General features: G+C 37.7%; 2 long non-coding RNA genes across 8 annotated transcripts; one reads left to right on the forward strand and one right to left on the reverse strand.

The window, feature by feature from the left end:
• Positions 1-679: 679 nt before the first annotated feature.
• On the reverse strand, positions 680-9,339 carry LOC136242205 (uncharacterized). The gene is made up of 4 exons (XR_010694503.1): positions 9,085-9,339; positions 995-1,063; positions 885-939; positions 680-836 (listed from the first exon to the last, which is right to left on the reverse strand). It is a non-coding gene; the product is annotated as an uncharacterized lncRNA (long non-coding RNA).
• Positions 9,255-27,477, forward strand: LOC136242206 (uncharacterized). 7 transcript variants are annotated; one of them, XR_010694504.1, is made up of 6 exons: positions 9,255-17,206; positions 17,255-17,400; positions 22,677-22,757; positions 23,158-23,281; positions 24,690-26,934; positions 27,308-27,477. It is a non-coding gene; the product is annotated as an uncharacterized lncRNA (long non-coding RNA). The 7 variants fall into 7 exon arrangements; XR_010694510.1 differs by lacking the exon at positions 27,308-27,477 and having other exon boundaries at positions 9,255-10,831; positions 10,896-17,206; positions 24,690-24,848; XR_010694507.1 differs by lacking the exon at positions 27,308-27,477 and having other exon boundaries at positions 9,255-10,089; positions 10,132-17,206; positions 24,690-24,848.

Genomic DNA, 27,477 nt, shown 5'->3' on the forward strand with positions numbered 1-27,477 from the left:
ATGACTCAATAACCCTATCACTTACAGTGTATACAAATGCAGTAACCAAATCCTTAATTGTATGGTATGCAGTGTCTACAAAACCCTATTCCTGGAAATACATTCTTACAGTGCCTCATGCATCATTACTGAATTATCACCAGGCCATTACTGATGTAAGCAAATAGTAATGACCAACTGTAATTTCATTTAATTTCTATGTGTATACCACCCTGCACGATAGGGCAGGTACTACAGCTAGTAATGTTATAATTGAGTGTTTACATAGAAGCTGAGCACACTAGCAGGGTTGACTGCTCAGCAAAAGAAGTAATTGTGACTGGGCCTGCAAAAATAGGGCATGTGGGCACATGATTTTTGCCTACTTTTTCAAACTTTCATCACTCATAACTTTACCATTGAGCTATGGCAATGCACTATTTAGATGTTAGTTAGCATTTAATTGGCTTTATTATGCAAGTTACAGAATGCAAACATTCTGATCCAATACTGAGTTATGAACTGTAGAGTGACAGTGTGTAGTTTGTGCCCACATGCCCTGTTTTCGCAGGCCTGGTCACAATTTATACCAAACTTGCTAGAAAGAATGTAATAATGCAACACTTTTCCATTTCTCTATGGATGAGCAATGCTAAAATGATTTTAAGGTACTGTGGGCCTTATAGTGTGAACACACTAGTTTCTTCTCTATTATGTAGTTTGGCTATTGTAAAGTAGTTTTAGTGACATACTAAATGAGATTATAATAGTTGCATAAGTTTAAGTATTTGTTACACAGTAATAGTAGCATCACAAACTCCTGTCCGACTGGAAAATGTGCCGACTGTATCTGTTACCTATGGAGGTTGACAAGATCACATGACCAGAATTAAATGATTGCTAACCTTGATAGATTTGTCCATATCTCAACATCTAACAGAATGCATAACTGCAACTTGCCTGCAATAGTATGCAGTGTCTGTTAATATTACACACTGTATGAAAATACACACACCTGAACACTAGGTAATCTCTAATGTCAACTTAACGATGGACACATGGAGGGTTGGGAACACGATAACACCTGTGTTGATATATACAGTCACCAATGCATTATATATCATCAAATACTACACCTTACCAATACGTAAATATAGAGTACATAACATGAGGGATGATTAAGACTATGACTTCTGTGGCCTGGTGTCTACTGCCCCCAACACAACTGATGGTGAGTACTTTTGCATCCCAGTAATAACAGTAATGCATTACAATAGCTTTCAAGGACCCATATCAAACAGTACGATAGTACTGTTTAAGTAGGGATCCGGGTGGATTTGGCGTGCGCCTCAAATTTCAATTCCTCAAAAATCACCCTAGAAATATCTCACGCAGCAAATAAACCTTTTACTAAAGAGTCTTCAAGTTTCTAACTTTATTTCTAGCGTTATATATCAGGAAACGACTAGAAAAATGCTGGAATTTTATTTCTAAAAAAATTGCTAAAACAGAAATTTCCGTCTGCCTGCCTGCCTGCCAGCCTGCCTGACCACATTCGCAAGGCTACAGGCCAAACGAAGCAGCGAAGGATCACCATTCTTTGCCACAATATTTAACTCGCTGCTGGGATGTGCCTTTTCGGGTTCCGACGAGTGTCTGCCTTCTGCGCTTTGTCTTTCCTTTTATCTTCAATTACAAATCGTCTTCTTTTCCGGAAAAAGTCACGGAGGCGTTAATAATTCGTATCGACACTTTCCTTGGAGCAGCCGTATTCGGACGCCACAAAACTAATAACGGATTCCGTACTGTAAGGGCAAGTAGATGCCTGTATAGCAACACTTGCAAAGCGATCAAACAGCCTAGTGAAGTAGGAACACACTGACACGCCCTTATCAATCAGAGTGTGTCCTCGTACTTAACGATCTGTGGACCACGCCCATTATTAATGGTCCAGCTGTAACTAATTGTAGAAAACAGGAGATAGAAACCCTGCATGCCTTTCAATTTAGTAATTGAGCAGCTTGCATAAAGCAAGTAGCAAGTAGCAAGATCGAGATACTCTAATAGAGCAGTCAGTGCCAAAGATCAATAATAGCTATATACCTATACCTATACCAATAAAGTTAACAAACTAGTGAATTTAAAAAATTGTTAATTTAGAAATGGAAGTAGGGATCAAGCCATAAAAACTACTGAAACAAGTGATTTGAATGATGGCAACTATTACAACATAGCTTTGTGGGGAAATCCCTACTTTGGCATTGAACATATATGGTGAGGTGGTGAGATGCCAATGTAAGGATTTCCCCACAAAGCTATGTTGTAATAGTTGCCATCATTCAAATCACTTGTTTCAGTAGTTTTTATGGCTTGATCCTCACTTCCATTTCTAAATTAACAATTTTATAAATTCACTAGTTAAGAAGGATTTCTCCATAGTAAAACATTTTTACAGTCATTATCAAACAGGTAGTGCTGCTTAAGTAAGGATAGCCCAAAAAGTCACGTGCGTCATCGAAAATGTTGCCCTTTAAAAATCATCCTAGAAACATACGCAATGAAAATTCCCTTTATGGAATAGCACTATATAGTTTTTTTAACATGAAATACAGCATTAAAAATAAGAGAACATTCACAGGTGGTTGGATATAGACTTTTTGTTGATTGTCTAAATTGATTTTGCTCTGTCTGACCATAGTTGTAAGGCTAGAGACCGAATGAAGTAGTGCTTGGTCATCATTTCATGCCACAATAACAAGCTCACCAGAGGGATGTGCCTTTAGGGATTCCGACAAGTGTGTACCTTCTGAGCTTTGACTTTCCCTTTATCTTCAATCAGACTGGTTGTCTTCCTTCTTTGTAGAGGGAACCATATTGATGCATTACTTTTCCATATCCAACACTTTCTTTCAGCAGCATATTTAAGGGTGCTTGCTGATATTTGAAGCCGTTTAAGTGCCAGCCCAGAAACCACATGCGGCTATTGCATCATAATTGGCATTACTACGCATACTTGTAGTATCCGTGCTAAGTGGACATGTTTTGCGCCAGAGAAAATGAGGAAGAATAGCTCCAAGAATAGCATGTTTTTTCGCTTTAGAATCATCACTGAAGTGTTAGCAAATGATTGTCTAATGGATCAACAGTTATGAATTAATCTAAAAGTAAGTTATTTAAGGCAACAGGTGTGAACGCACTTTTCCCTTGTAGGCAACATGCGTTTGTGCCTTGTTTTCTTGAGTGATATAGTATGCTAGTAGTTAGTATTGTAATTGTAAGCTGCTTATGTAGGGGACAATGTTACCAGCTGGAATCACAAGGCGTTACAAGCTGCTGATGATGGCGTGCATAGCGTAACCTATCCTAGAGCGACTTGGAGACTCCAGGCAGAGCAAGAAGCTGTTCCTCTGTGTGAAGAAGAGATAACAGAGCTTTTTGTGTTTAGAACAGCATTTATGACATGTTATTTTGAAAAGTTGGTGATTGCGGTCAATAAGAATTTGTGTGGTTATTGTATCAATAATGTTGGGCGCACGCAATCTTTGCACATGTTTACTAAAAATAAAACTAGTTTTTGAGTGATAGCCGTGAAGGCTTCAAATTTTGCAGGGAGATTCGATGATAAATTCTCCAGAGGTCTATGTTTTAGATATTGTCCGTAGCGTTATGGCTTCATGAGTTACGGCACCGAGAACATGAGGTTTTGAATGGTGCAGCACACTTTTAGTACTAACTTAAGTTCTATGTACGCTGTGTACAAATACTAAACATAGAGCTGTGAGTTATAAGCTGAAGTTTGTTCAACGTGGTTTCCAGTGTGCTACTGTGAAAGATGGAGGACTAGTTTCGATTTAAGCGCTTCATAAAGAACTACGCATAGTTATAAAATGGTATAGGCTAGAAGAATTCTGTTTGGTTTGTGTTGAAGAGAAAGAGAAGCACTTCCAACGTAAGTAGCATATGGATTCATTTTATACATTATGTGAGTATTAGCAACAATACAAAAATTGCTTGTTGTATGGCTTCAAATAGCCGCGAGCACCCTTAAGTACCACAATATCTGAGAGAAGAAAGTGCCTACAGTGTCACACCCACCACAATAGCCAAGAGAATTGCATACCGTATTAAAGCCAGGCTCAAATATAAACACTGGATCCTAAATGGAGGCCAGGGTGCGCTACCTTAATATAAGGGGTGGTACGAGATTACAATAGCTTAATTTGTAAAACAAAGCTTACTAAAAGCAAGAGTACATAAAGAGGAGGGAGAGTATCAAACTGCACTATATGCTGTGAAAAAATGAGACCTGGAAAGCAAACATCGAGGTTTCATCGTGGTCGAAACTTCATCATAGACCCAATATTATAGTCTACCATAGGCTCTAAAAATCATGATTTCATACAAAATGTCATTCAAGATATCATGATCGAGATTTCATCATGGTCGCCATTTTCTGCCTCAACAGTTCTACTAGCAAAAGTGGCAAGTCTAGTTGGAATTTCTGCCATTGCCATTCCATCCAGATCACCCGTTAAAACTTTTAAGGTGTTAAACTCAGCAATACACAGCAGTCAGGTTTACGAGAAGAAACAAAGGTATATGGGATACTTTATGGACTCATTTTCACAGAGCTTATAGTTCAGTTTGCCACTCTCCCTCCCCATTATATACTCTTGCTAAAAGTAAAGGCGTCTATCAAATGGTACGGTCGTACCGTTTAAGTAGGAATCCAGGTGAAATTTTCGCCCACCCCCAAAATTCCGCCTTTAAAAAACATCCTAGAGATATCTTACAATACGAAAATCACCTTTACAGAATAGTACTATTCCATATAGTCCATAAAACAGCATTAAATACAACAAAATGCTTACAGGTGGCCGGATATAAATTTTTTAAAAATCGCCAAAACTCAAATTTTAGCCTCACTGACTGACCACAGTTGCAAGCCTAGAGCCCAAACAAAGCAGCGCACAGCCACCATTTTACGCCACAATTACAAACTCACCAGTGGGATGTGCCTTTTGGGGTTGCGACAAGTGTGTGCCCTCTGCGCCTTGTTTTTTCTTTTATCTTCAATCAGGCTGCTTCTCTTCTTCATCCAACAAAACCATATTGAGGTATTAATTTTCCGTATCAACACTTCTTTAAACAGCATAATAGACGCCACAAGATTATTTAAGGCACTTATAGACTACCCTAATGTACTAATGTATGGAGGAATAGATTATATTCCTTACTGATGTGATCTAGAACGGAGGGCAATGGTACTATACAGCTTCACGATAAGTCACAAGATCACGCCCGTTCTTCATTCTACACATTATTAACCTATCGATTTAAATCATGATGACACACCCCTTTCGCACTAGCTGTATTTCAGTGAACACACACCTTCAATTTGAAAGGCTGACTCGACATACTCTATAATCGATCAAAACCACGCCCATTTTGGGCAAGCGCACATCTTGCAGGTTGCCTCGAGATACTCTAACACAGCAGTCACACTAATAGAACAGTCGCATCTTTATAGCTAGCTGTATGCCTTAACAAAAAACCAAACAAACTAGTATATTAAAAATTATAAATTTAAAAATAAAGTAGGAATCCAAGCGATAAAAAGTAGTGAAACAAGAGAAGAACAATGGTAGCTATTACAGCATAACTCGGTGGGAAATTCCTCCTTTGGCATTGAACACTGTATTAGCTACCACTGTTCTCTTGTTTCACTACTTTTTATCGCTTGGTTTCCTAATTTATTTTTAAATTTATAATTTTTAATATGCTAGTACAAATAAATATGGCACAAAGTTATGTATGCCTCCTACCTAGTTGACTGGGTCTCCTGCACACTATAATCAAGTGCTATGATTTAGCGACTGCAAATTCTCCTGGATGTCAGGACTGGCACCCTACAAGAGGCTGTACAAACTATGACTTCTGAGTGAAGGTGTGGCACCCAAAATTTCACCTGAATATCACTTGTTGTTTGAAACATGGGCAGTTAGAATCAGCAATATCCTTATAAGTATAGCCGGTGGGGAAGTGGTTCAAGTGCGTGTGCGTGTGTGGGTATGGTATGTAGAAGAATGAAAACATACCACAGTGTCAGAAAGAAACATTTTACAAATGATATAATTGGAATTGCTATTACACGAGGGGCCTGCGAGGAGGCTAAATGTATTGCAACCCAAAGAAGCTACAATCAGATCATGGGATGTTAAGGTTTAAAAGATACCACATGCACATTTATGTACATTTACAACTACCATTTCAGACTACATGTGTACCCAAATAACCAAGTGATTCCTTACCAAAATGGTGTTCCTCTGTGATCTGTAGAGCCCACTACAGGTCCTCAAGATCTCATGTGATCAGACTCTACATGCAGTGTTGGGAGTAACGCGCTACTTATGTAACGCGTTACGTAATATTATTACTTTTGTGGTAACAAAGTAATATAACGAAATACGCTATAAAAACAGGTAATATAACTCAAGTTACTTTACTTACAAATGTAACGCGTTACCTAAGTAATATAGTTACTGTAACGAATCTAATATTACGTAATATTATTACTGAAAGTAATGAAGTTACTAATCTCGTTAGTAACCCACTGAGTAACGCCTAGCCACAACGAAGTAATGAAGCCTACTAAATGAGGCTTATTCACCAGCTACTTACTTATATTATTAAGACTTCCACATTGTCCAACAACGCAATCGTGTCACGTGATAAGGTGATAGTTTCACACGTGACAGCTTAAGGCTATGGACACTAAGTAATAAAATATGTAATATTATTACAGTTACTTTATTTTATGGGTAACATGTAACTGTAACTAAATAGTTCAGCTGCAAGTAATATGTAATATGTAACTAGTTACTTTTAAAAAGTAACTTGCCCAACACTGTTTACATGTAATCTTCAGGTAATGTCTGATTCTGTATAAGGAACACATGTCAACATGTTAGTACTGCTTTAGTAGGGGTCTAGGGGTGTGACAAGAAACTCCTACTAGGCACCTAAATGTGTCACTTTGTACAAAAATGACACATTTAGGGATGCTGATTTAGAACGGTGACCCTACTACACATGTAAGGTACCACAATGAGTGTTTTATTGTATGCATTACATAGTATCTACTACTATCCAACACATTACATGGCTTTACTTGTATTGCTAAAGATAAGTGCTAAATTATCTCACTTTGTTTGATCGACAAAATTGTTCTTGATACGAACACTAGGAAGCCCACACTTAAAAAGCAAAGCCTAGAGTTGCTACACACAAGATCATTCCTTGACGCTAGTTGAGCATAAATTATATTTAATCCTCTGAGATACAACATACTAGCCAATGCTGGCAAATACTCCTAAGACAGCGATAGTGTCTCATAGGGCAGGAGTCTAACAGGTGAGGGTGCAGATACTAAAAGTCTTGTGAGACACGAACATTTCGTTCTCAGTTACAGAGCCTGAAATTATGGTCAGACATCTGCCATTTTCTGATCATTCCTGGCCAACGCCTGAACACCTTTAGGAAATTTTTGTACAGTACTATTTAGTATGTCCGACCTAATAGCAGGACTTGTCAGATCATTTCCAAAACACAATTTCGGGCCCTGCATTTACATGAGTGGGCTGTTTTTCCAATATATTAAACATAGCTTCAGCAACCACAACAACATCAACTGGAAATCACTGACACATGAGAACATGTCACGGTATACTTCCACCCATGTAAGCAAACTATTTTATTGTACAAACAGCCAGTGAGAGCACTCTATAAAACCTGTAGTAAAGTTACATACGCCATGAAGTGAAAACAAACCAGACATGGGGTCAAGTACATTAAGAGTACTTAAGTAAAGTACAAGTACTTTTGAATTTTCCAAGTACAATTACTCCAGCGGCAATCAAAAGAGTACTTAAGTACAAGTACATGCTGGAAGTACTTAAGCAAACTACAAATACATTGAAGTTTTGCAATAGCAAATATATACTGTATTCAGTGTATTGTAGTATGTAAACGTGCCTAGGGGGGTAGGTACTTCGAGGTTTTTGTCAACCATTCTCTCTCTTAAACTTGTAAAATGCACTGACTTAATCAACAGCATTGCTTTTGTTTTCCAGAATGCTATGACATCATTAACCGTGGCTACAAACTATGTACAATGTTTGCAGTACTTACAGCCCTGTACAAGTACTTAAAAGTATTTTAAGTACTCAAGTACATACAATAAGTACTTGAGTATAAGCACAAGTACATTGGGGAAACTAAGAAAGTATTTAAGTAAAGTATAGTACAAGTACTTTTAAATCTGTAATTAAGTGTACTTGAGTATAAGTACTCATGTACTTGGCCCCATGTCTGCTGGACAAACTATATATGTTTGAGGGGGTGTCTGGTGCCCCTGAGTAGCCGTACAGTACATCCACAGCACATGATCCTCAGGTAGACTGTACTGGAGCAGTGTGAGTGAACTTTGTTGCTCAGACAAACACATCAACACCAACAACTGGACATCACTGACACGTATGAAAATATGTCACACCACATTGCCAATCTCTGGTATAAATGATTGAATACTAACAATGATACAATTTGGCCAGGGATCAAGGGTATTGTGTAGTACTGTAGCATGGTGAACAGAGCCTATCAAAACTCCCTTATGACTGAGGGTATGTATAATCCAGCTGTACATTGCGTCATGTAACAATTTAGAAATGGCGCTTGGCCTTTGCCAAACTGGAAATCCCTTGTTTGTCTCTTTTTTTATGACTGAGGAGAAAAGATTACATCACATATTGGAATAACACCTCTGTGACAAGTAAATGATAGCCTGATTACTTGTAGAGTGCCACAATCAGTGGCGGGAGAGTTTACATCAATTTAAGTGCTCCTCTTACTACAAATCTAGCCCACGTTGTAAGGAAAAGCTGGTAAGCTAATATCACTGGATATCTCATTACAGGTAGTATAGTGATCCAGCAACACGAGATCTACACCATAAACTACACAAGCGGTGCGTTTTATTTAGAGAAAGTATAGTATTTATTCATTATTTATAATAATTATCTCAACTTGTTTACTTTTGCTACTTACTTTCAATCCATGTACCTGTGTGTGCTGATCACTTCAACTCCTAGCGAATCCAGCCAGGTGGCCAGGCCTACACACTGTCACGTGCGATAGTAATCCGCGAAAATTTTTAATATTTACTGATGACGGGAAGAACTCGCTCGACGTGGCAACAAACCAGGTCAGCAGTTAAATGTTCCACTGTGCACCCTTTGTTCATTTTATCCAGTTAGGGTCGATTCACTCCTGGCAAAATCAATCGAACTGCCGGAATTTCGACAATTGGAATTCACCAATTCCAATGTACTAAAACCAAAACGGAAAAGAATAAGCGATTGGCGCGCGCCAAGCGCTTAGTCTTTTCCCTTTTGATTATTATACATTGGAATGGCCCGAAAGTACAAGGACCTTCCTCCAGGTTACTCGCAACATTCTTAACCGATGCGTGCATTTCCCCGCCATCATGATTCTTAAATCAGAGCTGATAGGCAATCAGCAGTTGGCGTGTTAAATCGCACGCGAAGAGCCTATTGCTAAGGTAATTGGAATTAGTTTAATTCCAAATGCCTTTGTACACCTTTTAAGAAATGATAGCTAGTATATAGTATGGGTAAAAACTGAGGTTATAGCGATCGGACTATTTGTTTGACAGTTTAATATTTGCCATTTTTTTATATCGGAGTGGCGGCACTCACGTATGAATAGTTCTTAGGCTATTTGTATGGCAGTCACGTGATTCATAATAAACGAGCTAGTTCAACTATTTTTGCATTCCGGAAACTACACGTGGCTTTTGGCGCGTAAGTTTCGTGGTGTGAACGTCTGGTACATCTTTGACTAGAGTGCTTTGGTGAATTTTATTGTGATACAATATCGAAGTTTCAGCAAGCCGAATTATTGGCCGAATTTGTGCAACCCTGTACGCCAAACACCCTGACGATTTTCCGGCGAGGAGGATCTTTTGAATCAGCGTCGGCAACACGTGCACCAAAGAAGTACTCAGAAAGGGACCATATGATTGTAGAACGAGTAAGTATTACCGGATTAGTGTCTAAATAATAGATTGTACAGTTGGCAGCCATGCACTTCTGGCTAGAATTCTAGATTAGCAGCCACCCATTGTCACCACTTAAAATGAACAGACATCATTGTAAACTTTCTTTGCAGCAATTCATTGAACAGTCACCCTGGCTACAAGATAAGCAACAGTCCCAACTATTGCTCCAATGTACTTGACGGATTGATCACATAAAGTGTCTCTTAGCTACACATAGCTAACTAGTATGACAAGAGTTAAGTGTCTCACTCCCAGCTATGTATGACGAGTTAAGTGTCTCACTTCCAGCTATGTGTGACAAGAGTTGAGTGTCTCACTCCCAGCTACACACAATCGACTAGTATGACAAGAGTTAAGTGTCTTACTCCCAGCTACACTAGTATGGCAAGGGATAATGCTGCTACGTGACCAATCTCATGACTTGCAGGGCACAATCTTAAGAACTCCGGACTGTATTTCAAGTTTTACTGAATGCTGTGTTATGGAAATGCTTACACCAACTACGACACCACTGGGTAGCAATCAAGCCCATGTCAGATTCCGAAGTTACATATGTCACACAACTGATGTTTGAAATAAATTGTTGCCTTTGCTAATTCTTGAATTCTTCAGGTCCATCTTGGGAAGTGCAAATGCAAATTGATTACTGGAGTGTATATTTCTGTGATGATGTTTGTTCTTGCAGAGATCTAATCATGCCGTTATGACCACAAGGTAATTCATGGTCATCTTATTTTAGTTATGACATAATATACATGCTTGTATTTTTGTACATTAGCTCTAGCTAGTTAGCAGTTAACTGATATTCCTGCATTTATTTGAGTACAACTATCTGAATATTGATTTTGTAATTATTATTATAATAAAAATTATGCATGTTCTTACCGAGGCTACAATGCATACATAGTACAAGTGAGCAAGCAGTATCACTGTAGCATACATGAAAACTTAAAAAGTCAATTGAGCTTGAATGAGCTGTCAACAGTGGCATATCCAGATTCTTGGGTTGGAGCATAAAAGTGGTTACAGCCTGCTGACAATGGCAGTCCTCCACCAAATGTAACACAATGCACTGCATAATTTGATGCTGCTTCTCTGAATAGTGTGAATGCTTTATTGGAGTGATTGACTGCTGTATTATAATATCGCGATCTCACATACCAAAACTCTTTGGTAGGGCATAGGCCCACCCCAAACATGCACTGTATGTCAATCTCTGTCACTGATGAGGCAGTTGACCGTTGCCAACAAATAGCTTTTTGGAAATTGCAGTTACACCTTAGTTACGTGATCATACGAATAGCTTGTAAGCTATTCGTACGCGGTACCATTGTATAAATAGCTTTTTTGCTATTCATATGGACCGCCGTACGAATAGCTTTTTTGCTATTCATATGGACCGCCGTACGAATAGCACAAGGTGATTTCATAGCTATTCGTACGTGACCGTACAAATAGCACATGAGCTATTCGTACATGACCGTACTAATAGCACGAGGGCTATTTGTACGTGCCCGTACGAATAGGGTTTTACTGTTTTTATCACCTTTCATAACCCTTACATACTATTAAGCTCAAAAGCATCCAGACTTCCTACTGTAGTTGTTGCTCTCTCTCTTCGACTTTAGGGCATGCATCTAGTAGTTGCCGCAAGTAGTCGACTTTAGGGGATGCGTCCAGTAGTTGCCGCGAGTAGTAGACTTTAGGGGAAGCATCTAGTAGTGTTAACGTTAGGGTTAGAGTTCAGCTTTGGTTTCTTCTTCACCTTTAGGGTTAGGTTCTTACTATATACAGCTTATTACGTTAGTCACATTTATAAGATACAAAAGAAGGGAATCTAGGGAGCTAACAGCGGTAGCATAATTGGTAGCACACTGGACCATCACACTGGGATCCTGGGTTTGATCCCCCTTCAATACTGCACTTTTTTTTTCGCCTTTATGGTTCACCGTTATTTGTCTAAGTTCTGTTGGGTTATGAAATAGGGTGAAAAGAGTGATACCCCGTACGAATAGCAATGGCCTTTTTATATAGCGAGATCAGCCTACCCCTATTGATCAGCCTACCCCTATTAGCTGATTATGAACTACCTGACTGTGTAAAACAATTGGACTGAAAGTTGCACTGATTCTGTAGGTATTCTTCTAGCTTTAAAGGGTAGTCACTGCCGGTTAAGCTGCAGCTGTCTGTTGAAACGTGCTCTGTTAATTACGCACTGATCAAGATCATATCAAGCTATCAAGACGCTTTCTTAGAGTGATAATGAATCAATTCAGTTTCAACGGGTGAAACCTATTTCTAGCAGGCACTTATAAACTCTAATCGATAAGCGCTGTGGGGAGAAATAGTGGTCTGGCTACGCGAGACTACGTGGTCAGCATTCGAGAACAGGAGATACGCGATCGACAGAGGCCCGATGCCAACAGCCTGCCAATCACCTGAGATACGAGCTGAAACATTGATTGATTTAGGAAACTACAACAGGTTCGTCTAGTTTTAATATTTGTAAGGGTACACTAGCTTGCTTTTTGTAATGCACCTATCAATGTAATTCCCTACTACCACTAATACGGGGGGAAGTGGGGATTTGCATTTCTAAAAATTACAATTCCCCACCTACAGGGGAGTACTGGCAATAAAAAACCCCGACCAAGTCTAGGCCTGCAGATCCCGGGAATATTGGGGTTAGGAGGGGATCTGTACGGTCGTGTGGCGTTGGTCTATAGTGATGAGTTAGTTCCAGTGGATAGTATGAACGTAATAGCTAGAACCCGAGACACTCTTCCTAACTATAACTAAGCACACATCTTCGCTGTCTGATTGGATTTCTTTAGTGAAGAAAACTACTGTCGGGGAAATTTAGCGATCATTCCCCCCACCATCCCCGACCTTTCCCCACCCTCAGCCCGTATCAGTCGTAGTTGGTCATTACATTGATAGGCACATAAAAGTATAGATTTTAGAGGCGTACGTGCCTCTAAAATCTATGGTAAAAGCAAGTTAGCCACTTTGTGACACATGATGTATACCTGCCTGGCAGTGCCCTCCCCATCTCTTTTAGAGCAACGGTCTGGGGATCGGTGTGACTAAAATGAGGAATGGAAAATTAAGAAACCAAACTGAGGAAATGGGAAACAAGTATTTCTCTATGAATGCATTTCTCGTATTGGCAGTATTGCTAGCAAGTGGGCATCAGTGAAGGTACAAGTCGTACAAGCAGCCATGCTACCTGCTACAACTTGCAATGCTTGTAGTACATTAATTTATAATCGTGATCATGATACAGTAATTCAATTTTTCAGTTGCCATACATTATCTACTTGAGCTGTGATCTGTTTCTATATACTCTAATAAAGCAGCCATTTTAAATCAGGCTACAGTATAGCCAATGCATTGGAAGAGACCATACGACAAATTTACTACATAGAGCCATTTCCTATTTCCAGTTTCCTAATTTTCCATTCCTCATGTTAGTGACACCCTCTGGGGACCCAGAGGAGGTTGTCATGCGTCATCATTCATCTCGTGGTCTCAAAAAAAGGGTTGAACTAGTGCAACCTTCATACCTCTTATTATTCTAAAAGACCAACTGTATATCCACACCAGAGCATCCCACCCTTACAAACCTTCTCAGTAGAATGCTCCACTTTCCAAGCTGCTAAACAAACTAGAACAACGCTTGCTTTTATATCATAGGCTTATGACACCTGACCAACTTCCTCTGCTGGTGACCATAGTATATGGTACAAGTGCTACTACCACTATAGTGGTAGAACCAATCAAATCACAGTATCCAGTTTAAACTACTATTTGCGATGTAAAACATTGTTTGCGCAAAATAACATGGTGAGTGAATTCAGATAATTGGAAAGCAGCTATAGTGAGAATTCTGAGATACACACACTGTAAAGACTTATGTTGAGAAATATGAAGTTTGTGCTTTCTTCACCAGCCTGGACAGGATTTGTTGTTACACGCAGTTTGGACATACATTCGAATTCCATATATTATGGTCACCAGATCCTTACTCTATGACAGGTTGGTGCTGCCTGATTAGTTAGTTTCAGTCACAAATAATAGACTATTTCTTGAGAATGGCGTGGTAGGCAGCAGCAAGAAAAATTAAGCCTTGGCTGCATGAATGGTCATGAGGGATCCTGGTGTGCTATAACTAGTTACTTCTTTCCTTACAAGAGTTCATTAGCATTGTTAATCTAAGGAATCCAAGCTATAAAAAGTTCTGAAACAAGAGATGAATGATGATATTACAGCATTGCTCGGTGCATACTGTGATATCATTATTCTTTAAAGGTGTGTGGTGATTGGTGATTGCTGTATTAGAGTCAGCCTCTAGCCTATCTAAGGATGCGGTCATTATAATGGATTAGTGTTTGTGTAATTAGAATGTAAAGATGTATAGCGCAACACTTGACCATTATGATGAGTCAACCCACTGTGAAGTTACAGCTAGGTATCCAGAAGTCCAGTAGCACAAGCACTTTAAAATAATGTTGTGGTATCTACACATGCTACTCAAGCAAAATTTGATACACACAATTAACACGCCCCAAGTCGTTAGTGTTTCCCACCAATAAATTTTGTGCAGATTCATGTGAAAATGTAGGCTATATGAATATAATTGTGTGCTGTGCATACTGCCTAGCTTGATACTGGTGGTACAGTGACCAATCTTATTGCTGGCAAGTACATTCTAAAGTAAAGAAGAAATGTAGTAGAGTGTGGAAACAGTTTAATATTTGACATTTTGATTAGAACTTTGCGTGGTGTACCTGGGGTGTACCTGCGTGATGTACCTGCGTGGTGTACCTTTGCGTGGTGAACTTTGTGTACCTCTGATGATAACTATTTGTGACCAGCTGAGCAAAAACCGGCCGTTTTCACAAAAGCCGTAAAACTGTATTGAAGTACACTGAGTAAAAAAGGGTGTGCTACAGGAAAAATTTACACATGCTTTAATTGTATTCGTATGCACTGAAATTAAGCTCAAATCAACAAAACCTATACAACAGTGGATTTTCCTGTTCATGGAGAGTAAGAAAATCTGTTTCATGTTAGAACAGCAAAGGATATATGAGTCATGGGTGTTAATTTATGATAAGCGTTCACCATCATCATTTCTTAGATGAAGGCCTTCTTTGTCAACAGGAAAACGTGCCAATTCATGGTGCACATATTGAGCACAGTCCCATCTTCATAGCTTGTTGCAATGGTAGATTATCTAACATTCTGTAATTTTTTTCCTATATTGCTGCTGTACAAATTACTGTTCCAACTGCAAGCACTATAACTCCAAGACCATTCGTCACAAACGGCTGAAACTAGCACTTTTGCTGTCCACTCTTGTTTCCGTATATTACAGAGATTCAAGAAAATGGAATCTGAGGAATAACAGCAGGTTTCATTCAGTGGTTCTCATTTTTATATCACATGTAAACTATTAAATGATTAGGAAGTTCTATTACAGTGCTATACTATGCTAGTAATCCAGGTGAAACCAGCTAAGCTAGATTATGTGTACAGGTGTCTGTGTCAATATAATAGCCTGAGTACCTTTTCTCATGTAATAAAACAAACATAACAAATCAGCCGTGGTCAAAATTCAGGTTTATTAAACAGAAACTATAAACTAAAATCTAATCCACATTACTATTTTGTGTATTGTATGTGTGTGGTAGGGATAAATATTAGCTACTACAGACACAAACATGTGTGGTTCTACGTATGTACACATCTGTTAACTAGCTATGTTTACTTGGTAATATATATTGCATATCAATCATCTATCATAACATTAATACGCATACGAGATGTAAAGACAAAAATAAATAAATAAAAATAAAAACTAGTGGTACCCGCGCAAAATGCACATGATACTAAGACAATTATTATGTCCTATTGTGTGAATACATTTAAATTTGAACATTACTAATGATCAAGGAGTAATCACATCATTACCTAGCAACAAAGTCATAGCTACTGATGTGCATACATAATTTCATCAATTGTGTGTGGCACTTACATCTAGTTATAATGTTGGTTGCTTTGTGCACTGGAAATTCTGCACATCTGTACAATACTCATGTAGAACACAGTTCTCATGAAGGTGGCGTATCTAGATGTGTCCCATTACAACCATGCACATACATGAAAAAGATTAGTTTTAAATGGCAGGGATGTACTCAACTTTGATGATGTTGCGTGAACTAACAAAGTTTTTGAGTGTGGTATGAGGATCAATTTACTTATAGTTGGTGCATCAACACAATGAGCTATGTTCTAATTCAACTTGCATTTGGCACATTCATTTTGTATATTTATGTAGTCAATTTGAGTAACTGAATTGTAGTTTTATTTCTACATCCTAGTCATAGTTGTGTATAATGTTTACTTATCACATGACCAAGTGTGTATGCAGTACAGTATTGAGTATGGGTATTCAAGTTTATCAGTTGTACTGAGCAAGGTCAACACAACCATGTGGATTAGTCTCACGTGGCCAGACTTCTTTTTCCGTATACTGGGTGGGGAAAAAAGGTCTGGTGCAACTCCAATAGTTGTTAACTTCTGAGCCGTCCCCACATTCAGGGGACGCTAATTGAATAACATTGGTCACAAAGGAGGTGCCATGACGTCAGTAAACTACGAAGTATTCCTACACTCCTGCTCCTGTTGTGAGTCTTTTTACACGATGAGGATTAACTTTCAAGATGCTATAAAAGAGACATCGGAGCAAATTAAGATTCGTTTAAAGGATAAACAGATCTCTAGTTTAACTTACTGACGTCATGGCACCTCCTTTGTGACCAATATTATTCAATTAGCGTCCCCGGAATGTGGAGATGGCTCAGAAGTAAACAGCTATTGGTTGCACCACACCCTTTTTTCCGCACCCAATATACGGAAAAAAGCGGTCTGGCCACGCGAGACTACATGTGGATTTGGATAGAGAAGGGTTCTTTTATTGCTTTCTGAATCAAGGTGTATTACAAAGATGAATCCTTCATAATGAAGAGTGGTTACTCTAGAGAGGTTGAGAGAGAGATTGACTGATTGATTGTTGGTTGTGAGGTTGTGTGTGTTCTATTAGGGTAGATATCGTGATGTATGTTCTATTAGGTTAGTTCAACGGAGATAAGTAATAGAGCTTCTGGAAGTTTCAGCTGTCCCTGTGGAGTTACCAAGGAATGAAAATGTATCTTGTCTCCCTACACATTGAAGACTGCAACAGTCACTTCATGATGTTGTCCACGATTTGTAGCCTGGTAAGGTAAATGTATGTTTTATTGGAGTATTTGAACGTAATCTTCCATTCTTAATCTCTCATAATCGCGAATCTTCCTTGTGTAGTCTGTTAGGTAGCCTGATTGGAGTGATCATAGTTCGTTACATTTGCCAACCCTACTACGACTGTTTCCTTCTCCCTTACAGTGGTGTTGCTGGTAATCCTCCGTTTTAGGTCTGTCTGTAGTCCCTTACCTGCTTATATTCGTGTTGCAGTAGCTGACACTTCTCTATCCTTGTAGTGGACAGCACAGCAGTGTGCAGAGTGTGTATTCCTGGCGAGTCTACCATCTGTAGACTGTCGAGTAGCCCGATCATAGCTCATAGACTTGCCACACCCACTACGAAACTCTCCTTTTATACTGGTGGGTGTAAAAAAAATTTTATTTACCGGATGATAGCGTATATACCATATCACATGATCAAATTCGCTGATGTGATTGGTTAAATCATGAAAAAGTGACTGATCCTACTTCATTGTAAGCTTTTAGACCAATACGTCACCTGATTTTCTATTTGCAACGTGTGTATACCGGAACGCAGTATACGCGTATCGTAAACTTATAATGGCCATTGACAGTGATAAGTATCTCGCAACCAAGGTTAGCACGTATTGACAGACACGAAAACCACCTTATGACACATTGTTTAGGACGGGTAGTTGGTCTAGCGAGTTTGAAGCTAATCGGGGGAAAAACCAGGGAGTTTTTGTTTAAAATTTTACTGCCTCGATTTTCCGTTTTTAGTTATGTCGTCCACAGGGGGAGAGAAACGTCTGGTGTAAGCTGGGATGGGGAAGACTGGTAACACGATAAAGGTCTCCAGAAAGTTTTGGACACGTTTGTGTCTTCATCCGGTAGCTACGGTGGTTTAAAGGATATTTCCCGTAGTTTAACGAATCGCCACCAATTTTGGATCAAAAGAATCGCATCAAATTTTAGAATTGAATGGTACCGATCCTATTGGAATCGGAACAAGAACGACGGGGCAGTGCCGGTAAAGTTATAGAATTATTATATAGATAACATCATGTCTAATACATGACTCCAATGATCATCTGCAGTTAAAGTTATGTGCTATAAGCTACAACCTGGCACTACTTAATCATTCTTTAAAAGGTGTGGACACACATACACACACATACTTGCATACACACAAACAAACCCGCAGAGATTGACACACATGCATTTATGGGAAAAGTACAGCTAAGGTGCATGAGTGCATAGCTGGCATTTGGTTGGGTTGGCTGTGAGCCTATGGCGTAGAATTGATTTGTAATGATAAAAAAAAACCACCACTATATATAGACTTGGAAGACCATAAAAATTATTGAATACACCGAAGCATACACAGACCTATTGTTTGTTAATCAAATACGAAACTTAAGTAGGTGTAAGACAGATTTTCTGGCAAAAACATCAATATAAAGTTAGCTTCTGACAATTATAAGAAAAAAAATAAGGCATGTGTTTCCTTTTCATTGACATTTATCTAGCTAAGCCTGTGGAATCAACTATTGCTGGCTGACTGAGATTTTTCTACATACTTCATATCACAACTATACAACCACCTATCTAAGCAAGGTTATAGTATACACCTTTTGGCTGTACAGTCATACCAAGTTGTCCAAACAAGAACACAACATGTCAACTATGATTATTATAGTAATTAATACACCTTTCATTTATCCCCGCTATAAACTTCACCCATGCATTAGCCAAATGAAATAAAGTGATAAACTAATTGGTGTACTGATACAGCTAGCGCAATTGATTTGATATAGTAATATAATTTTTTTGATTTAAATTTTAAAGTGATGACAACACGATAGCTATATTTTATAAAGTGAAAAAAGAAAATAAAAAAGAATAAAGAAAACTAAGAAGTTCAATATCAATTGAAAGTTCAATCTACAATCTCTGGATTTTCTTGGCTACCACTGCTAACAGTATTGTTAACAGACAGTTCCATATCATCATTATTGCTTCGATTTACTAGAAAATATTTTCGAACACTATCCAACAACTGTCAATACCCTTAGTTGCATAGTCTCATTATAAGCTTGCTCAGCTCTGCATATGGGTCAGGTCTTTGACATCATGTCGGCACCAGAATACCATGTGTCTGCACACTATTGTATGAAGGGTGATTAGTGCCATAATTATGCCATATATTATGTTATTGAGGTAGACTATTATGGTGTGGTGGGGTGCAGGGTAATGGTGCAAGATGTTGCTTATAATTACTGCCTTGTTATCATTAATTGTGTGATGTTTCCATTGCATGTGATATACACAGTATAGTTGTCATCATGATAAGTATGTATGCTTTGATATATATAGACTATATGATACCATTATCATGCAGCATTGCCATTATGACATTATGATATAGACTTTTACCATTAAGACATAGACCTTTGCCATTGTGATACGTATAGGCTTTTACCATTATGGCATAGACCTTTGCCATTGTGATATATACTTTTACCACTATGACATAGACCTTTGTCATTGTGATATATACTTTTACCATTATGACATAGACCTTTGCCATTGTGATATATACTTTTACCATTATGACATAGACCTTTGCCATTGTGATATATACTTTTACCATTATGACATAGACCTTTGTCATTGTGATATAGACTTTTACCATTATGGCATAGACCTTTGCCATTGTGATATAGACTTTTACCATTATGGCATAGACCTTTGCCATTGTGATATAGACTTTTACCATTATGGCATAGACCTTTGCCATTGTGATATAGACTTTTACCATTATGGCATAGACCTTTGCCATTGTGATATATACTTTTACCATTATGGCATATATAGACCTCAGTTTTATGAAGGGTGATTAGTGCCATAATTATGCCATATATTTACATTATTGAGGTAGACTATCATGGTGTGGTGGACTGCAGGGTAATGGTGATGTTGCCTATAATTACTGCCTTGTTACTATTAATTGTGTGATGTTTCCATTGCATGTGATATACACAGTAGTTGTCATCATGATAAGTATGTATACTTTGATATAAACCATTATCATGCAGCATTGCCATTATGACACATGCCATTACCATTATGATAGACTTTTACCATAATAACACAGACCTTTGCCATTATGATATAGACTTTTACCATAATGACATAGACCTTTGCCATTGTGATATAGACTTTTTTCATTATGATATAGACCTTTGCCCTTGTGATATAGACTTTTCCATAATGACATAGACCTTTGCCATTGTGATATAGACTTTTTCATTATGACATAGACCTTTGCCATTGTGATATAGACTTTTCCATAATGACATAGACCTTTGCCATTGTGATATAGACTTTTTCGTTATGACATAGACCTTTGCCATTGTGATATAGACTTTTCCATTATGACATAGACCTTTGCCATTGTGATATAGACTTTTACCATTATGACATAGACCTTTGCCATTGTGATATAGACTTTTACCATTATGACATAGACCTTTGCCATTGTGATATAGACTTTTACCATTATGACATAGACCTTTGCCATTGTGATATAGACTTTTCCATTATGACATAGACCTTTGCCCTTGTGATATAGACTTTTTCATTATGACATAGATCTTTGCCATTATGATATAGACTTTTTCATTATGACACAGACTTTTTCCATTATGATATAGACTTGTAATAATGTGATATAGTTAGCTACAGTGGTAGATCTTGGGGGAGGTACTCCAGCAACCAATTATTTATACATACTTGAAATACTATCTAATAGAGCAGTCAAGTGTATATTCTTCTATCACAATTAAGACTATTTAACCAAAATCTACCTAAATTATCTATGCCATAGCAAGAGCAGATCAGATCTAGGTTTTTATAAATGGGTGCTCACAATAGCAACTAAAATAGAGAGGAGGGAGTGGTAACTGGTTAATGCTCCTGGGTAGTACAGTAAGTATGCAAAGCAATAACTCCTGATGCTTGTAACCATGACAACCATAAGCTCTATGTATACATTAGCCTATGTATACATTCTTTTCAATTAGGTATGTGTTCCCACATTATACTCAGTGATCTTGGCCCTAGCTTCCTTGCTCCTCCTCAAGTTGCTTGCCTTTACTATCATCAGATACTTCACGCTTGTACTGTTCTGGACACCATAGATAATAGGTGTCTATTTTCTATGTATGTTATACCCAGCCATACTTCCTCCCCAGAATCATATGGGACACTAAAGGCAAACTCCCCAGTACTAGAGTAAAGAAACTTATCTAATCTCCACTATGTTTCTGCCTCCTAAAAAGTATTTCTATAAGGAATCTGATCAGCCTATAGAATTATTTTGAACTGTACATGTCATTGTTTCAGGGGTGCCGTAGTTTTGCCTAAGACCACAAGGGATCTGATGACATGTAAAATACAAGATCTTAGTGACTACTATGACGAGACATTTATTGGTTACCAATTAGACTCATGAACACCTCTTATGTCAGTTGTATACTTTTGTGTAACTAGAATTACATGCTATTACACTGTTCCTTATTGCCATCTCTATTACTGGTGACAGTCTACCAAAACATCTTATTGTGTTCTAAGTAATGCTCCATATCAATTAAGATTGCTTCACAAAATATATAATATTGTAAGACTTTGCTTTACAGACAAACACATCACATTTCTAGACCGAATTAAGTAGGTGGTCCTATATATTTTATAAATGGTGAAAAGAGCAGTACTCAACTATACTAATGTGAATGGCTGACCCAAAGTCATGGCAGTACAGTGGAGCTTGTCTTGATGTCTGTCCAACTATATACCAACCTGTCCAACCACCTTAGTAAGTCACCAACCTACATGATGCAGCTACTGTACAACACCTTTGTTGAAGGAAAATCTGATGAGTCCACACTACATCAGGCTTCAGCAATCATGTTTTCATAGTTCTGACATTCGTTTATAAAAGTGTGTGATCTAACAGATATATACAAGACATAACCCTACTACTTGTCTAGCCATGATGCTTTTATAACAAATTTGTGCATGGCACCATAGCACCGTCCATGCAATTATTGCATATATATGACAACTGTAGGTTATGCATGTATGTATGTAAATCATTTCCATTTTGGAAATTCAGATTCATTAATATTGCTATAATATATATATAGGTGTTTTCCCTTAGCATTAAAGTAACCTAATAGTGCATGCTTACCTTACATGCAGTAGTTAAAAAAGAACTCTTGACTTCACAGTTGCAAGCTGGAAGATGCATGAGCAGTAATGGTGGCAATACCACTAGCAGCAGCGACAGCATTGGCAGTCCAACTTTCTAAGTAAGATGTGTACAAGTAGTGTGTGTATGTATGTGTTTGTGTGAGTAGCTATAAGTATCATATGTGCATACTTATATGTGTGTCCCAGTGCTGGTTCACTGGGTAGATGTGACTGCTAATTTTTATAGTAATCAAAGGCTTTGCTTTGATGTTTGATTGTGCGTGTGTGTGTGTGTGTGTGTGTGTGTGTGCGTGTGTGTGTACGTGTGTGTGTGTGTGTGTGTGTGTGTGTGTGTGTGTGTGTGTGTGTGTGTGTGAGAGAGAGAGAGAGAGAAGCAGCATGATCTGAGTGCTAAATTTTGTAATCAAAAGGTTTTACGTTTGATGTTTTGTGATTGCTTGTTGTTTCCTTGAACAAGACACTTTATACTCACATATCACATTGCTCTGTTCTACCCAGCTGTTATAATGGGGAGTTGGTGGTAACTAGGAAAGGAAAAGCAGCCCACCTAGCTGTGCTGTCAAAGGCTAACTAGACCTGGTGGTAATTGGTGTCCATGTCTCAATGCCCTCACACATTACAGGTGAGGTTCAAGTGGGACTTTGGAAGCTATTGTTGTGTAACAAGAATACTTCAGATATAAAACTGACAATTATTTATGAGATTAAGTATGGAAGTGACTTTTAGCCAAATAGTGAATTGCAGAGAAAAAATAAATATAATATCTATCATTCATGACATTAGGCATTTTAGTCAAATAGTTTGCAAGTGCTTTTAATAAAAGTCTGGTCACCCACTCATCCGCTGGGTTGGAGCATACAGAACAATATAAGTGCAGTATAGCTATTAGGGATCAAGGAGGTTTACAAAAAACACTTGACCATGGCCAGAAACCAGCAACACAATAATTTCATGGCATCTTGACTATCAGTTAGGTACCTGTAATAGTCCTGTATTAATAAGCCTAAACGTACCTTCAGCACAACCTAAACACTTCCTATAAGTTGCTACAATTTTTGGTACATTTTAACAGAAATTTTCTACTGATTAACTATCCGATGCTTCAGACAATTGTAATTAAATTACAGCTAAGGCTTTGGTCTGACTTTTTCTCTGCTGTGAGTATAGGCATCACTTCAGCTTGACAGGTGCCTTACTGCACTATGCATGGTGGGATTAATTACCTTTGTCTTCCTTGTCCCATTCAATTTTTGCTGACTGCAGAAGGTGTCAATTTGTGATAGCTTGTGATTGTTTCCTATATTTGTAATGGGAATCATCTGTATTTTTATAGTAGCTGCAGAGCTCCTTACACTATTCTTCATTTGTAATGCAGTTTAACAGGCTGACACATAGCTAAAATTGAAGAATAATGACCGCTTTACTCTTCAGTAGTAATTGATAGTTGGAGTGTGTGTGTTCAGTTGAAAACATACAGTCTGCATATGGTGCTATTGTTTATTTTGATATGGTATAAGTAGATGTACCAGTTATAATCACATTATTCAAAAGTAAGCAAACAAGTATATGCAAAGGGATCATATATAATATGTGTATAATATTATATAGGCCCAACTCTTACATTAAGGATGTAGTGTAAGGTTATGAATTTAAACCATGCAGTTAATTGAAAGTGATGTCCTTGATCAACACACTTGCTGATTTTGGGTGTGTCATCCAACTGTCACTTGACTTACAGTAAATAATTGTGCTCTTGATCAGTCATCAAAAACAAACTGAAACAGTGAAGCCTTCATGTATGTCTTAGCTACCATCTCTCAACCTCTCTAAAGTACCTCCTCTCTAAAAAGGTCAGCTTTAAGTTTCCGAAGTGAAGAGTTCATGCACTAATCTGAGTCTGGCTTTTATGGCAAGGTGCTTATACTGGTTCCAGTGTATTAACTGTGAAACTAGGATATTCTTTGAGTGTCTATTTAAAAATTTTACTGGCACTGACCATGCATATTAATTTTGTATTCTCCCAATTGAAGGTCGATCAGGGATCATAGAAATACAAAGAATTGAAACATGGAGATCACCTAAGCACATGAAGATATACCTATGGACATTTAATTCCAAATTCAGTTATGGATTACTTATATCCGTACTTTTACTTTTATGATCAAAATAATGAATATTAAACTGTATAATTGTTATCTTTGCATAGGCTTACAAGGGGTATTCATCATCATAAGGCATGTAACTGGAATCAAGACATTTGATTGTTAATATTCACTTTGATCACTTGATTTCAGCTAAAATCTGTGCTTGATATTTTAAGCAGGATGTCATAATGATCTGGAAATTATAAAGTTCCTTGATCACCTGTTATTGGCAGTACTTGGCTGCTTTATATGTAGCTTTAACTAGACCCTTGATCACTTAATTGCATTTTTATCCTAGGTTCAAGCACTGGCACAAAACCTATAGAAGTGACTACCCTTTAATTATTTTGAACTCTGGTCCAAGGGACATGCAACATCGCTGGGAAGGAAGAGATTGTATAATTAACTCTTGTGGTTTAATAGTTACATTGCAGTTGTTATAGTATGTTCACGTTGAGCTGAATCCTCAAAAACATTTAATAACTCATGGATTCAATTACACACAATCTTGAAATTTGGCTCATTTGTAGTACTGCTTGATCCGCTAAAAATATTTCAAAATCTTGTTCAAATGTTTAACATAATATTTATGGCCAATCAAAATTATCACAATACATTTCCTATGGAGAAGCCATATAAGTACAGTGTCCATTAGAGCCCTTTCCCGAACTTGTAATGGAGCCAAACCGTACATGTCTGTTGTTGACACCTTTACTGTTACCAATAATCATCTGGTTGGCAGAAATGTTAACTCGGTTGAGAAAAAATCCACTTTTAATTTTTAGCTGTTTTTCAGGGTTCAGCTCAACGTGAACACTATAATAGACAAATTCCATAATAAGGCTTTATAGCATATAGAAATAACCGTTGCCCCTAGCAACCTGAATTTTCCAGTATTATTAGGTGATGATGCCTAAAGTAACTTCTCCAAATTTTGAAAGGATAGCACATATATGTCATAAGATGACATTTTGAAATTTGTGGTTTTCCCATACATATCTATGTGAGAGGGCTACAGTTGCCCCTTCTGGGCAATCACAAAAATGAGGTATTTCAACGTATGCAAATTCTAAAATTAAAAAGTACATATATCTCAACATTACATAATTTGTAGGTGTGAATGTCAACAATAATATCTCCAAGTTTTATATGGATAGTGTATATAGGTCATAAGATATGACATTACTTGAATCCCCTGATTTGTGTGATTACTGTGAAGGGGCAACTGTTGCCCCTCTCATTGACAATGTTTGGGAAAATTGCAACTTCAAAATGTAATATCTCATCATTCTCATGACTTATTTATGCTATCTTTTTAAAACTTGGAGAAGTGATTTAAGACATTGACACCAATAAATAATGTAAAATTTAGGTTGCTAGGGGCAACGGTCAAATTTTCATTGTGAAATTTGTCTATTGCATTAGCCACTGATGAGTACATAATGCATGGTGTATTACCTTTTATCACTGACCATCTTTACACACGTACATCTCAGATTTGTGACCATCTCAACAAAGATGATCCACCTATGTAGTTCACACTTTTTTTTTGGTCTCAGCATTGTATACAGTGTCCAAAATAGATTATCAAAGTTTCAGCCATTGCTTGGGCAGTGGGAAGGAGACTGTAGCCCTTGTCAAACAGATTATGGAGGGAATATCTGTCATCAAACATTGGCAATAGTTGTGCTGATTTATTACAGCTAATGGCTGAGTATACAAATCCTTAGCTATGCCTACAATTCCACCAGATTCTACTTGCAATTATTGCTATTCAAAGAGGAATTCCAAGTTATCAGCTTGCACTAATTAAGTCCCTACCCTTTGTTCACACCACCTGACTATAAATGTATCAAGATCAATATACCCCAATAGAGGAGTCATCCTAATACGACAGTCACACTTGTGTTAGTGGTCACTGCTGATCAAAGATTTCTTAGAAGGAGGGATCCTCCTATGTACATCTCCATCTACTTGATACTAACAGGAGTCCATAATAAAGAAGAGTCCTCTCTACTACAGATTCTTGATACTAATATAAAGGAGATCGATCAATATACCCTAATAAAGAAGTTCCCTAAAACACCTAAAATCCCACTAAAAAGGTGCCTCCTCCACAAGACCTATTGAGGTAGGTAAATTGGGAATTATAGTGCTAGATACAATAGACATAGAAAAATTTAGCAACTGCCCTGAAAACTGAATTTGTAGCCATAACTTTCATTTGCATGTATAGGCCTACAATTCTCACTATGAATTGACAAGTCAACCAAGTTATATACAGTTTTAGACCTGCATTTTACAGTTTTAGACCTGCATTTATACTTGTGTAAACAAAGTATTAAGGAATTTTAAATAAAGAAATGATGATTTTGATTACACCTACTGCATTGTACATGATCCTTTAAGCTATTTATCTGCATGCTTTAGTTGCGAACTAGACTGCAATTTGCTGAGACGGTCACATATGCACATATGTTGACAATTCGTATGTTTCTCAACAGTTTTTACAACCAACTGTCTGACTTTAAAGATGAAGAACTGATCATGGACTAACAACTAACATTATTGATAGCCATAAGAGATGCCTATGTGTAATTTAACTACTTAAAATGTATACAGAGAATATTTATAGTTAAAGTAATAGTAGAATGAGTTACATGTATATTGCAAT

The sequence above is a fragment of the Dysidea avara genome, chromosome 13 (assembly GCF_963678975.1).
Source record: "Dysidea avara chromosome 13, odDysAvar1.4, whole genome shotgun sequence".
Taxonomy (NCBI): domain Eukaryota; kingdom Metazoa; phylum Porifera; class Demospongiae; order Dictyoceratida; family Dysideidae; genus Dysidea; species Dysidea avara.